Source organism: Trichoplusia ni (genome assembly GCF_003590095.1).
Source record: "Trichoplusia ni isolate ovarian cell line Hi5 chromosome 20 unlocalized genomic scaffold, tn1 tig00003896_group19, whole genome shotgun sequence".
Taxonomy (NCBI): domain Eukaryota; kingdom Metazoa; phylum Arthropoda; class Insecta; order Lepidoptera; family Noctuidae; genus Trichoplusia; species Trichoplusia ni.
Window position 1 is genome coordinate 63 of NW_020799832.1, and position 16,077 is coordinate 16,139.

Consider the following 16,077-nt stretch of genomic DNA (forward strand, 5'->3'; position numbering starts at 1 on the left):
GTACATGACTTTAGTTTTATTTAGGTTCATTCCGAGACCCACACGTCGCGAAGAATCGCTTAGGCCGTTAAGCATCAGCTCCAACTCCTGCAGAGATTCCGCCATGATGACTATGTCATCTGCAAATCGCAGGTGTGAGATGTACTGACCGTTGATGTTCAATCCCCGTCCTTTCCAATCAAGCGTTTTAAAAACGTCCTCCAATGCGTTTGTAAACAGTTTCGGAGAGATTACGTCTCCCTGTCTTACTCCTCGACGCAATTGGATTGGTTTTGTGCTCTGTTCTTGTACTTGAACGGTCATTGTCGCGGCCTTGTACAAACACCTCAGCACCTCGACATATCGGCAGTCCACGAGACATCTCTGCATGGATTCCATCACAGCCCAGGTCTCGACGGTGTCGAAGGCTTTTTCGTAGTCCACATACGCTAGGCATAGAGGTTGATTATACTCCTCTGTCTTCTGTATAATTTGCCTTAGCGTATGTATGTGGTCCACGGTGCTGTAGCCTTTTCGAAACCCGGCCTGCTCCGGTGGCTGGAAGTCATCGAACTTTTGGGCGAGACGATTCGAGATAACCCTCGAGAACAGCTTATACACATGGCTCAGAAGTGAAATGGGGCGGTAATTTTCAAGCCGCGTATTATCGCCTTTTTTGAAAAATAATACCACCACGCTTCTGCTCCATGCCTCCGGTGTTATGCCAGTATGGATGACGGAATTGAAGAGCTTAACAAGCTCTGTCAAGACAGGTGTTCCACCTGCCTTGAGCAGCTCAGTGGTTATTCCGTCATCTCCCGGAGCTTTGTTGTTGTGTAGCTGTCCGAGAGCTATTCTAATCTCACCCATGTCAATGTCGGGAAGCTCGTCTGTAAGGTGGCGTGTAAGTCTGGCTCGTGGGTCATCCGCGCTGTGTGCTTGGGGCGGGCTCGATTTTGGTGAGTATAAGTCCCCATAATACTTTTCGACTTCAGCGAGTATCTCTGGCTTCGAGGTAACGGTAGTGCCCTGTGACGTACTGAGTTTTGTCAGGTGACAACGGGAGATATGAGCCTTGGAAAATACTTTTGAGCCTTGGTTCCGCTCTATAGCTTGCTCAATGGATCGGGTATTCGCACGCCGAGTATCGCGTCTTATCAGCTTTTTTATCTCCCTGTTAAGTACCTGACGCTCAGACGGTGTTGCGTTTATGTTTTCTCGCCGTTTCCTCATCAATTCCAGGGTCTCGCTGGTGAGTGCCGACTTGGCGTCCATTACTCATCGGTCGAAAATACTTATAGCCCACCTCACGGACAACCCGTACCAGACAATCGGTGGCGTCGTTAATATCCTGAGTAGTTTCCAACATAGCGAATCGATTTCGTAGCTCCAACTGGAAGCTTTCGCAGCCAGCCTCGACCTGGGGCAGGGTTGGTCTGAGAGTTGACTTCATCAATCGCGCTCGCTCGATTTTGAGATTTATACTCAGAGTGCCTCTTACCAGTCGGTGATCACTACCGGTATTGACCCTGTTAATCACAGAGACATCTCTGAATATCTGGCGCTTGTTTGACATAATGAAGTCTATCTCGTTCCTCGTCACTTATCGGGGCTCCGCCAGGTCCACTTCCTTTGGGGCTTCTTCTGAAAGAATGAGTTCATCAGGAAGAGCCCCTGAGCCTCGAGGAAGTTTACCAGCATTTGCCCCCTGTGATTTCTGCGCCCAAAGCCGAAGGGACCCACTCTCGACTCGCCATTCTCTTGTACTCCTACTTTGGCGTTGAAGTCACCCATGACAACAGTGTAGAATGTTTTGGTACGAGACATAGCTTTCACTATGTCTTCGTACATGGCCTCGACTTCGTCGTCTGGGTGCGAAGACGTTGGGGCATACACTTGAATGACCTTCAAAGTGTAACGCTCCGTTATTTTAAGAACAAGGTATGCCACCCTTGCCGACACACTGCCAACTTCCACAATGCTGCCCTTGAGTGACTTGTGGATCATAAAACCGACGCCACCTTGAGATGGTTGGTGTCCTTCTCGGAAATAGAGTAAGTGACCAGCCTCGAGAGTTATCGTCTCCTCCCCCTGTCTTCGAAGTTCTGATAACCCTACGATATGCCAGTTAATACGACTTAACTCTACTTCCAATTCGGCAACGTGCTCGTTCAGCCGTAGTGTACGTCCGTTATACGTCGCCAAAGTCAATTTGCGTAGGTACCCTGCCGTCACCCGGGGATTCTTAGCACCCCCCACTGCACCGTTACCGTGGCCGGTACCATGGCCAGGAATAGTGCAGCTACCGGGAACTGGGGGCCGTGAATTTAAATTGTGCTGCATAAGGGGGGGATTTGCCGTAGTCACCACGCTTGGCATGCGGGTTGGTGACCGCAGTTCTGTGGTATAGTTATTCTCCGTGGGGCGCTGCTGCCCGCCCCCGGTGTTGTTTTGTCCCTTAGTCGCCTCCTACGACACCCACGAGAAGAAATGGGGTGGTGCAATTCTAGCCCGGCACCACACGGGAAACTTACTACTTAAATAATAAATTAATATTCACTTAAAAATCAATAAATTTATTTTTAATTTTATTTTGTGCCCTTAAAATAATTTACCCGAAAATATGACTTATACCCGTAGGGCATAAAGTTCAATTTATATTTACTCCATTTTAATTAAATAGTAATGGCTTTAAAAATAATTTGGATTTATTTTTTTATTCCTCTTGTGGTTGTCGAATGACCAAATGACAATCAACCTTATAGCTTTAGAAATATGATACAATTTTGAGCATATTGTGTCCTCAGCGCCTGTAGTTTTACTTCTCACTCTTATTTTGAATCTCTCTCTTTCATTTTGGGCATGACGTCATTGGCGTGTGTTTTGTTTTAAGACCTCTGCAATGCTAATCTCTGAGTTACACTTCTTCTCGTGGTGGGATGAACTACCGTTCTCTTTCTAATTGTCTACTTTTCTCTTTCATTTCGAGCATGACGTCACTGACGTGTCTTTTGTTCGTATTAGCATAAGATATTGTCAACCTTATTTATAAGGCAATTTGCTACATTTTTGAACACATGTTGCTAGTGGCTGTAGTTTTATGTTACGTTCTTTTTGTGCTCTATCTCTTTCATTTTGGGCATGACGTCACTGCCATGTCTTTTGTTTTGATATCAAATTGAGAAACGGTAAAATTTATATGAATATTTTTTTTAGTTGTTTATCTTTCTCTTTCTAACTATCAGTCTTTCTTTTTCATTATCGACGTGACGTCATTGCCGTGTCTTTTGTTTTTACTGGAATACGACATCACGTGTGCACAGGAATGTTAATCTTACTGCGTTAGATATAAAGTTGCAATCTCAATGTCATTATCTGACGCCATTACAGCTGACAGTTTGTAAACGACCGACGCAAAGGTGCGTTTTTGATATTTGTGTTTGTATTTGTGTTCCGTAATATGGCATATATATATATTTTTATTTGGTGGACGAGAGATGCTTTCGAATTTATAATATTAGTATATAGTTTATCGGTTTATACCAAACCTTTCGCGATCAACCGCGAAAGGTTGTTAAATACCAAGATGGCATTTAAGGAATTCACCTTTATAGTACACTCGTGAGAATTATGGATAAAAATAAAACTCCATTGTACTGTTCTAGAGCATGCACATTTTATTGTTTTTCTTGTCAACATTGACACTTATATTTTTCTTGACAAACCATAGCGCGATTCAAACGCGATAGATGTCAACGCCATCTATCGCGCACAAGGGATGCTGTACAATGATTGCTTCGTAAACATACCGCCCACCAAGGACGTTACTGAAGGAACGTCCTTCTAAAACAAAAAATCTTATTAAAAAAAACAGAAAGACATATACACTATTTTTTAGGTAAAAAATAAAATAATTTATATTAAGTATATATATAATATACATCTCTATTTCAAACATATACTTGTTGAAGTCGGTGTCAAACCAATTTTCATTTGATTCGCTGCCTACAGAAAACCGTCACGTGCCCGCGATTCTCGTTACAGCGGGGATCGCTAAATTGTACTCTATGTCTAGTATGCTACGTTCCATATTGCATTGCTGATTCCCGGCTACGTTCATCGGAAGGTAAATTTAAATTAATGTTTCACCGGCCGCGTAGCTCAGAGGTCAGAGCGACCGATCCCAGCATCGGCGGTCGCAGGTTCGAATCCTGTCGTGGCCACCCAGAAGCATAAAACCTTTTGTTACTTTAAATATTATTTCTCTTAAGATGAAGTTTACACAAGTTATGTTACCAAAATAACATACATAACAAAGGCATTTATATAAGTGACTAAGTCTTATAATAATTTCATTTTTCACTTTTTAGTGGAAAGTTAGTGATTTTTAGTATGGGTAGGCCTACTAAACGCGCTGCCCAAATGAGTTCCTTGCCCCCGTGAAACTGCCCAGAATTCCCAGTGATATTTGTTCGAAAGCCTCCACCCAGTCTGTTACCATTTGAGAGTGATGTTAACTATGGAGGCCATTTTGAATAACCGAATATCTAATTATGTTTATTTTAGTTTCAGTATTGCGTTTTTTGTAAAACTTTGTAAGTGCCCTTGAACATAATTTTTTTTCGAAATAGTTTTTATAACCTTTGTAGTGACTACAAGCGTGATAATATGTTGTGTGATGGCGTAAACAATGCTTAGATATGCTATAGCAACAATTGCGGTTAATCTGCTGTTATTTATTGAAGAGTTCCCCCGATTTCTACAAGAGCCCATCATCAGATATTGAAATGGTGATAATGGGACCACACGGGAAGCACAAGCTTTCAAATAAAAAAAGAATCATGAAAATTGGTTCACCCAATCGCAAGTTACGAGGTAACAAACATAAAAAAAAATATACAGTCGAATTGAGAACCTCCTCCTTTTTTTGAAGTCGGTTAATGAACTAAATTTAAATTGTTCATCATCAGAGTGAGTTGAACTTAAATATTGAACTTTAAAATACAGTTTGAACTTGAGACTACACATCGAGGTTAACTCTTTACTAACTACAATCACAAATTTAAATTATCATAAATTGTAACACGTGAAATAAAATAGTAAAATTAGTCGATAACTTTCTTTCGTAACTACCGGTAAAATACATATTTCCGATGTAGGTATTTTTATTGTAGAACTAGTGCGTTACGTGACGACGCGAGTGATATTGTCATCACCAGGATGGTTGTCTACTATTCTACCCATCAACCAACGACTTGGCGGTACATCGTCTTCTTTGACTAGAACAAAGTCTCCAATTTTTTGTTCATCCGTTTTGGAAGCCCATTTATAGCGATTCATCAACGTAGCCAAATACTCGTGAGACCAACGTCTCCAAAACGCTTGTAGCATGCGTTGGATGAATTGCCAGCGTGCTAAGTGATTTATATTAGAGTTCTCGTAATCATAATCTGGTACATTCACTAATGGCTCTCCAATTAGAAAATGTCCAGGCGTTACTGGCATTGGTTCACCAGGATCGTCGACATTAATTGTACTCATGGGCCGTGAGTTTAAACACGCTTCTATCTGACTAAGAAGCGTAGTCAGTTCTTCGTACGTGAGTGTCGCGTCACCAATCACTCGTTTCAAGTGAAACTTTGTGGACTTCACTCCGGCCTCCCAAAGTCCTCCAAAGTTGGGACTATGAGGAGGAATGAAGTGCCACTCGGTACCATTAGCCTCGAGCTGTTCGGCTATGGTCGGTTGGATGGCCTTTAATTGTTGCAACTCCCTTGAGGCACCTACGAATGTGGTGCCATTATCACTCCACATTTTGGCACAATGACCTCGTCTAGACACAAAACGTCTAAACGCTGCTAAGAAGGCTTGAGTGCTTGTGTCTTGGCTTGTATGAACGGTGACCTCGATCTTTAGTTGATCTTAAGTTAATTGGCCTCGCGTAATCAATTGGTGTTGGCTCTTTGTTCTGCACATGTTACACACTTTATTACGTGGTACTTGACCAATTTTCTGACCCCTATAATCCAATAGGATGACCTTAAATAGTTCATCATCAGCTGAGGACCACCATGGAGGGTTTACATTCTGCATCAGCTATGATCAATAGGGTAAGGCTACTGGAACGTGGCAAAACAATGGGATTTATCATTTGTTCACTCAGTTGTGATTTCTCCAGTCTACCTCTTACTCGGATTATGCTCTTGTTGTCCAGATAGGAGCAGGGTGATATTAACGGGCTACCCTTAGATACATATCCTTTGTCCTTCAATTCCTTATATTCTGTTGTAAACAGTTCTCCTTGTGTTTTTCTTATACAACATTAGAGTGCACTATCTAGTTCTACCTTTTGTAAATATCCCATCCTGTATATTTGATTTTCCTTTAAAAGCCTTCGGCAGTATGCAACAACTCGAACCAATTTTCCTAACTTGAGAATCGTTCGAATAAGGAACTATCTGGGAGCAAAGCTACGTGTGTCTTTGTTGACTCTTCTAAATCTGTACTACAAACATTACTTGGCCTATTATAAATTATGGGTTGTCCTTTAAGGGAACTGGGCAGTATTCCTCTAGAGGCGCAGTCTGCTGGGTTGTCCTTAGTGGAAACGTGAAACCTCTGAGACGCTTTCATAGAGGTCAGGATTTCAGACGTCCTGTTAGCCACGAAAGTTATCCATAGCAAAGATGTGTGCTTTGTTGATCTTTTAAAACATTTATCAATTCTTCCATTTTCTAAGTTTAAATCTTTGATGATCAAATCAAATCAAATCAAAATTCATTTATTCAAATTAGGCTACTAAGTAGCACTTTTTGAAGGTCAGCATCATTTACATTGGACAGCACCCAGTTTCGCCCACCCTTCACCGCTTCCTAAGTGCTTTTGCTGTGAGAGAAGAAACGGCGCAACAAACTCCCCAGCAGCACGCTGTCTTTCCAATTACAAAATTATTAGATATTATTATTATACAAAACAATAACAAATAAGTGTGTAGGTGCCGTGCCAAACAAACAAAAATTTGAGGTCGCTGTATCTAAGCCTATACGAAATTAAACTGTAAGTACAAAGGCCAAGGTCAGCAGACCGACCAGCCACCGCAAGCAGCACCCGTTCACGAGTATGACGCAAGGGTCAGCCATCACCTCCCTCGCCATATTTGAGGGAAGGAGGTGACCCGACCCAAGACGCCACCGCAGGCAGTGACGACTAAGGGAGCATGACGTATCTGCTGCCGGCTAATAAAATAAAACTTAAAGAAAGAAATACCCCAAACGTTGATTTACCCGGCACAGCCCCGAACACGGAGGCGGCATAAATTGCTACGTCATTCAATTTTATAATTAATAAATTATACATGTCAAAATTTATAAAAAATAATATATACGTGTATGCGTATAATTATACCAAAAATAAAACTAAATAGGTAACACAATGTTACACACATACATAGAGTATGTCTATCAAATTACACAAATACGCGTCAAACATTAATCCACACTAAACCGTCCTGTGCAAATCACGGCGACCAACTATTTTTATCATTTAAATAATCATTGATTGATTATTTAGATGAAATAGAGTTGCTTGAATCTTGAACTGATTGTCCCGTTACATGGACGACCTTGTAAGTAAAGAAATGTTCTCACAAAATGCACTTCACACAAACACTTATACGGAATCTGCCGGTGGCGCCCCCTGCGGCTGCTTGCTGAACTGCACGTGTCGTCACCTGTGACGTCGCTTGATCTCCGCGGCTGCGTCACCTTGCTGTCCTCCAATGCGTTGTGTTGATCTAAGAGAGGTGCTCTGTGTGGCCACTCCTTGAACTGCTCCGCCGGTGCTGGCTCAGCTCGTTATCCAAGCTGGGCAAAGCTGTCGCCGCTTGTGGGCGAACTGTGTACCTTGCGCAGCGATCCACTGCAGGTACACTTGGATGGAAAAAACTGTCCGTATGATCCGGCTCGATCTAGGACCAATGTTAAATACCGAGATGGCATTTAAGGAATTCACCTTTATAGTACACTCGTGAGAATTATGGATAAAAATAAAACTCCGGTGTACTTAACTGTTCTAGAGCATGCACATTTTATTGTTTTTCTTGTCAACATTGACACATATTTTTCTTGTCAAACCATAGCGCGATTCAAACGCGATAGATGTCAACGCCATCTATCGCGCACAAGGGATGCTGTACAATAATTGCTTCGTAAACACAGATCCTTAAGTGAATTTATCCTTGTTGATACAGGTAGCCCAAAATCGGTTAGTGATTTATGGCCTATCGCATTAATTTTATCTTCAATTAAGATTAGTGCATCATTGTATATGTCATCATTATATGCTAATGTCATATCCTGATTTTCATTACGCATTCTGTTAAATATATCTTCACATAAAGCATTACGAAATTAATTCCATAACTCTAAGGGGTCAGATGGTTGGCAAAATATCAGGATGATGGTAAATAATTCTCTTAATTTTGTGGCCGGCTCGGACATGACAGCATCTGACATTGTATTTTGATTCCCTGTAGAGTGTCGAAAATTTTAGCGATAAAACAGCTGTATCTTTTTATTGCGTTGTCTTAGAAGTTCAATTTTTTCACAGCTTTAGGAGACTGTAGGCTTGAATATCCGGTATAAATATCAGCTTGATACCTCCGCGCGTTTCTGAGAAAAAAGGTCTTGACGGACAGACTAGCGGAAAGGCAACAAACTGATGCTAGAAGGGTTCCGCTATAAGCCTTTTGAGGTACGGAACCTTCAAAACCACGGGAAGTCAGTTTTTTTTTGCATTTTTTATAACATTTCTTCTTTGGATCATATCTCCGAATCTATCCGGTTTATAAGTGAGAAAAAAAATCCTGAGTGTCTCTGATAGCTGTATTTTGTAAATCCACTTCATTTTTGCCAATTTTTAAAATATTTTTATTGAGTTTAGCGCCATCTATTATACCATTGCTGTACTAACTCGCTAGAGGTGTAGAGCGCGACGCCACGTCAACACTAACGTTTGCGATGGAAGGAGTTGTGTATCGTAGTATCGTGCCTTGGTCACAGATGGCGCTATTCGCAGTCAAAATAATAAATGCGAGTCAGACTCGACCATGACGGGTACCGTAGCAGAAATTAATATTATATTGGTTTCTCGGAGCTACGCGACCGAAAATCCACCAAATCTGGTCAGGCCACTTGTTTAAGGAGCAAGGTTGGGGCGTCAGTGTTCTTATTCTACAATGATTACTTTATTCGTTCAAAATAATCATTAAATATGATAAAGAAAAGCCAAAAAAATGACTTGATACAAGCAATGGCAGATAGTGAAGGTTTTTGTCGTCAAAAAGTTCACAGGGCGCGCGCCGCGCTTCGCCGCTTCACCCAGTCAATCACTCAGAGTCATGTCACTAGATGGTGTTAAATAAAAGAGAAATAAAAGAGATATAGAGGCTGCAAGGTATAATGAAACCAATGGCGATGCATATTTCAGGATAAATCTGTTTTGCTTTAGCCTTGGTGCCATATGAAAAAGCGGTGCGGGGAGCAAAATGGGTTACAAGTACAAATCAAAATTTTACAACTTCTCAAGACGTACAGACTCAAAACTCTCACAGTTCCAGCGAAAATATTCTATGTATAGTACAATATTTATTAAATCTACAAATTACACAGAACTTCCTCAAAATTGGAAACTCAAACCCACGTATTCTGTGCCTCTAACTCAGTCATGTCCTCGAAACCAACTCATAACACACTCCGCTAATTCTCAGAGAACCCTTTTTGTACTTCTTCATCTTTTGTTATTATCACAGTTAGGTTGATTTCTGAATATTGTGAATTCGACATGTAGATGGTTGTTTTATACTTTTTGTTCATTTACGTATCTCAATGAACAAAAATTACAATTTATTAGTCTAAACGTCGCCGTCGCTTTTTATTAGCTTCACCTGTATGTTTGTTTGTAACCGACTTCTTTGGGCGCGATTTTGACCCACTTTAAACGGCCAGATTTCGTTCAAACTTTGTAGATTTATTGAGGTCCGATGACAATACACTAATTTGATAAAATTATTCCATTTTTTAATTTGCAAAATTTGATTTTTGTTAATTTATATAAAAAAAAATCGATCGTAAAGCACTCTCTGATGCTTCGCATCATGAGTCGTGCAATAGTTTAAAATTAAAAAAAACAAGCTATTATAAATAAGCCAAACTAAAAAGTAAAAAATATTTTTTTTTAACACTATTTTCTTAATTTAAATTATTTTTTTAGTCCGGTTTTCTATAAAAAACGTGTTTTTTAAAACTATTATACTGATTATCTCAAAAGAGTTTCGAATACTGGTTTTATTGATTTTCTCCGCCTTGTAGTCGGTAATTTGAAATATGTTCACCACGGCCCGTTAGCTCAGTTGAGAGAGCGTCGTGCTTACAGTACGAAGGTCGTGGGTTCGATCCCCACACGGGCCATATATCTATTTCCACACATGCCTCCTTTTTGATATTTTATCAATGTTTCGTGATGTTCCTTCATTAATCAGTAATTAATGTGCCAGCTTCAAACCAAAATCGGCAAAATTACATGCGAGATGATTAATTATAACTAGCTGCTGCCCACAACGTGGTCTGCGTGTAAACTTTTACTGAAATCCATACTCACAAATATTATACATGCGAAAGTGTCTCTGTCTGTCTGTCAAAGGACAGGGCGAGCCTCCAGTTACGACTGAAGTTTACTGTTAGGTTAGGTTAGAACTGCGACCTTCTATGAAACTAGAAACGGCTCGCATTGCGATACTGTTGGCATTTACAGTCAGCCGCTCACTCACTCATTATATAACCCTAATTTATACATTTTGACACTTGAAATTGTAATTTACAGACACTCGTTTATTTCTTTTTCTTTATGGGTCGCATAAAAAATAGTACCTAATTAAATATGTACGCGACTTCGTCCATTTTTACTGTGGGAAATGAAAGTTGAAAATAATTTCAATACATTGGTAGTTTTTATTATTTTTCTGCAGATTTATGTTCAAGCAGTGATTCCCAAAGATATTTAATGAAATTAAGTAACATTATGATTTTCAAAAAAAATCCTTTGAGAATTTCTGAGATCAGAGCGTTCAAACAAACAAACTTAAAATTCACAAAAGCTAAAAAAACCGCTACAAATTCATTTCCTCGTAAATAACTTCTGCTTACTTGGATAAAGGTTTGCGATTTCAAACAAAACACACACCAGTGACGTCATGCCTGAAATGAAAGAGATAGAACAACAACCAGACAGAGAACGGTATACAAGAAAACATTATTTTATTGAAATTTCACGTTTTGATATCCCAAGCTGTGAGACTTGAACAGAAACAAAACACACGTCAGTGACGTCATGCCCGAAAGGAAAGAGACAGTGTAAAGATTAAAAAAGCGTGTTAAAAAGAGATAGATATAAGTATGTGATAATAAAAAAAATATATATTGTTTAATTCCGGCGTTACTTAAATAATAAATTAATATTCACTTAAAAATCAATAAATTTATTTTTAATTTTATTTTGTGCCCTTAAAATAATGAACCCGAAAATATGACTTATACCCGTAAGGCATAAAGTTCAATTTATATTTACTCCATTTTAATCATTTTAATGGCTTTAAAAATAATTTAGATTTTTTTTTTATTCTTCTTGTGGTTGTCGAATGATCAAATGACAATCAACCTTATAGCTTTAGAAATATGATACAATTTTGAGCATATTGTGTCCTCAGCGCCTGTAGTTTTACTTCTCACTCTTATTTTGAATCTCTCTCTTTCATTTTGGGCATGACGTCATTGGCGTGTGTTTTGTTTTAAGACCTCTGAAATGCTAATCTCTGAGTTACACTTTTTCTCGTGTTGGGATGAACTACCGTTCTCTTTCTAATTGTCTACTTTTCTCTTTCATTTCGAGCATGACGTCACTGACGTGTCTTTTGTTTGTATTAGCATAAGATATTGTCAACCTTATTTATAAGGCAATTTGGTACATTTTTGAACACATGTTGCTAGTGGCTGTAGTTCTATGTCCCGTTCTTTTTGTGCTCCATCTCTTTCATTTTCGACGTGACGTCACTGTCATGTCTTTTGTTTTGATATCAAATTGATAAACGGTAAAATATATCTGAATATTTTTTTGAATGATTATCTTTCTCTTTCTAACTATCAGTCTTTCTTTTTCATTATCGACGTGACGTCATTGCCGTGTCTTTTGTTTTTGTCATTGTCAAGTTGCAATCTCAATGTCATTGTCTGACGCCATTACAGCTGACAGTTTGTAAACGACCGACGCAAAGGTGCGTTTTTGATATTTATGTTCGTATTTGTGTTCCGTAATATGGCATATATATATTTTTATTTGGTGGACAAGAGATGCTTTCGCATTTATAATATTAGTATACAGTTTATCGGTTTATACCAAACCTTTCGCGATCAACCGCGAAAGGTTGTTAAATACCGAGACGGCATTTCGTGAGAATTATGGATAAAGTTAAAACTCCGGTGTGCTGTTCTAGAACATGCACATTTTATTGTTTTTTATTGTCAACATTGACACTTATATTTTTCTTGACAAACCATAGCGCGATTCAAACGCGATAGATGTCAACGCCATCTATCGCGCACAAGGGATGCGGTACAATGATTGCTTCGTAAACACAGATGCTTCAGTGAATTTATCCTTTTTGATACAGGTCTGTAGCCCAAAATTGGTTAGTGATTTATCGCCAATCTCATGAATTTTATCTTCAATTAAGATTAGTGCATCATTGTATATGTCATCATTATATGCTAATGTCATATCCTGATTCTCATTACGCATTCTGTTCAATATATCTTCACATAAAGCATTACGAAATTAATTCCATAACTCTAAGGGGTCAGATGGTTGGCAAAATATCAGGATGATGGTAAATAGTTCTCTTAATTTTGTGGCCGGCTCGGACATGACAGCATCTGACATTGTATTTTGATTCCCTGTAGAGTGTCGAAACTTTTAGTGATAACACAGCTGTATCTTTTTATTGCGTTGTCTGAAGTTTTTTTTTTCACAGCTTTAGGAGACTGTAGCCTGAGTATCCGGTATAAATATCAGCTTGATACCTCCGCGCGTTTCTGAGAAAAAAGGACAGACGGTCAGACAAGCGGAAAGGCAACTTATTGATGCTAGAAGGGTTCCGCTATATGGCTTTCGAGGTACGGAACCTTAAAAACCACGGGAAGTCAGTTTTTTTGCATTTTTTATAACATTTCTTCTTTGGATCATATCTCCGAATCTATCCGGTCTATAAGTGCGAAAAAAAATCCTGAGCGTCTCTGATAGCTGCGTTTTGTAAATACACTTTATTTTTTCCGATTTCTGAAAATATTTTTTATTGAGTTTAGCGCCATCTATTACACCATTGCTGTACTAGCTCGCTAGAGGTGTAGAGCGCGACTAGACGCCACGTCCACACTAACGTTTGCGATGGAAGGAGTTGTGTATCGTAGTTGCGTGCCTTTGTGACAGATGGCGCTAAAGAAATAAAATGCGAGTCAAGTGCGAGTCAGACTCGACCACGGCGGGTGCCGTAGCAGATGTTAATATAATTTTAAATTCATGATCCTTAGCACTGCGGAAAACGACGCGACGCAAGATATGATCATTATAACTGTGATCGAAGTTTTTAACTAACTGATTGTTTTTAACTGTTGATACATGAATTTACTATTCGTTGTGACATTGTCATCTAAAATAAGTCACCTGTGAAATCTCAACTGCTCAAGAAACACAGTTCTTGTGATACTGGACGGACTGCTGCGGTCTCGGACGGACGGACAGACAGACAGCGGAGGCTCAGTATTCATGTTTATTTTCAAGTCCTGGGGATTAGCTCTGAAAAAATCAGAATAAAATATTTATCAATCTTCTATCTATATGAAACTGAAAGCCGTTTCCCGTTGTCACGCCATAACATGAAAACGGCTAGACCGATTTGGCTGATTTTTTTGTAGTTTTCTAATACTCTGTAAAAGATTCTTATGGAAAAAATAATAATAAAAATCTGTCACAAAGATTAAAAAATGTACATTTCAACGTCTGAATGCCAACGTTATTCAGACATAGACTATGTTAAAGGAGCACCGTAGGTTCGGAAACGCGGTTACGTCATTAATTAAATTCTATCGCAGTAATTTATTATTTTTGGAAATAACCTGCCACGGAATGTTTATTTATAGATAAATATTATTTAATGTACCGATTTTAACATTTAATATTTAATGTTAATAATAAGAGTGATGATTTCATTTTAATAAGTATTTAAAAATATGTATACTATGAGTTAGATTTCCGAACGCATATTAAGTTATTTAGTTATCTGTGGTGATTTGTCACATAAATAACCGCGCCAACAATGATTTTATTAAAGTTTTTGATAATCTGGTTTTTAAAGACTAATGAGGTTTTGTTTGCTAATAAGTGTTTGTTAGTCACGGTGAGTTTACAGCTTAATATCGATTTTTGGTAACTTTTGATAACTACACAATATTACTGTAAGGCGCGATATTAAATGTAATTATTTAAGAAGGTCATTTGACTAATTCGCGTGCGTGAGCAAATGAGGCTGTCTGGATATTAAAAAAAAAAATAAACGAACAGAAGAAAAATATGAAAATTGGCGGGAAGGAAAAGGGACAATTCATGACGGACAATTCTGGCGGGAGCATCGGAAAATACGTTTACGCTGGATATTCGTTTTAAAGATTATTGTTAAAGATTTAAGAAGGTGTGGTATCGGAATAAAGTTGTATTGTCGACAAAGGAATTTTATTAAATTACAATATATGGGGGCAACAACCAACCAGACGTACAAACTTAGGCCGCAGAACTCGAAATACTTCAAGTCAAAGATCCATAAGAGCAACTCAAACTGATGGCTATGCTAAGGCGGTACGAAGTTCGCCGGGTCAGCTAGTTGAATAATACAATATCTACAAGTTTGCTTTAGAACTTTGATTTTTTATTGCGTCAAAGGCTTTTAATGTACACCAGCCCAATTGTGAACTTCCATTTGTTCAAGTTGCTAAATTATACAAACTTGATTAGATGTCAAACTTGAATAAAGATCAAGAAACATTCCCAAAATATCAAAAAGCACGACTCGAGGAGGAACAGTAGCCCGTGTGGGGATCGAACCCACGACCTTCGCACTGCAAGCACGACGCTCTCTCAACTGAGCTAACGGGCCGTGGTGGACGAGCTTCAAATTACTGACTGCAAGGCGGAGAAAATCAATAAATATGCGCAATTGCAAAGCTTCAAGAACAAAACTATATGAAGTGAAACTTCTTTATCGGAAATCGGGTAGACTCTGAAAAAATAATCCGATTTTAAAAATTCCTTATTTAAGTATATCTTCTAACCACGCAAGATCTTGTACACCAGTAAGCGTAATTATCACCAGTTTATAATATTTTAATATAGTAAGTTTATTATTCAGTTTTTGTTATATTAAGAGATAGTTACTGTTCTTAACACTGGTTTGAAAATGTTTTTTGCATGCCATGCTATAATGGCCGAATGTACATGAATCCTACACACTTGTACCCACCTTGTTGTCAACCTACATTCAAGCAAATAAGTGAATATTATTATTATTATAACAGCTAGTAGTAAATAAAGTGAGATCGGTGCCTTGAACCCGCTGCTCACACTTAACAATTCATCGTGCGTTAGATATTATTTTGGAGTGTCAGAATATTTTTATAACGTCATTAAAATATTGTGAAATTGTGATAATTTTGTTTTGTGCTCGCATTTACCCTGATGCCGTCCACTAGCCCCGCTACCACTAATGACGATGTCGTTGTGCACAATGCTCCGACATAGCCCTACTGAATATATAAATGTGGAAGTAAGGTTGTTACGTTTTCACTCGAAAACGACTCAACCGATCATCGTGAACGGCGCAACAAACTCCCCAGCCGCTTTTTTTCCGGGGTGAAATGCTAATGTCTTCAACCCACGTCGAGGGCACGGCGTGGGATATGTCGGACTTCCACCGACTAAAAACACCCCGGGCCCCTTCTA

General features: G+C 39.0%; 3 non-coding genes across 3 annotated transcripts; 2 read left to right on the plus strand and 1 right to left on the minus strand.

Moving 5' to 3' along the window:
• Positions 1-4,129: 4,129 nt before the first annotated feature.
• Trnaw-cca lies at positions 4,130-4,202 on the plus strand. Its single transcript has one exon. It is a non-coding gene; the product is annotated as a tRNA-Trp (tRNA).
• Positions 4,203-10,372: 6,170 nt separating this feature from the next.
• On the plus strand, positions 10,373-10,445 carry Trnav-uac. Its single transcript has one exon. It is a non-coding gene; the product is annotated as a tRNA-Val (tRNA).
• Positions 10,446-15,162: 4,717 nt separating this feature from the next.
• Positions 15,163-15,235, minus strand: Trnaa-ugc. Its single transcript has one exon. It is a non-coding gene; the product is annotated as a tRNA-Ala (tRNA).
• Between the last annotated feature and the right edge of the window lie 842 nt (positions 15,236-16,077).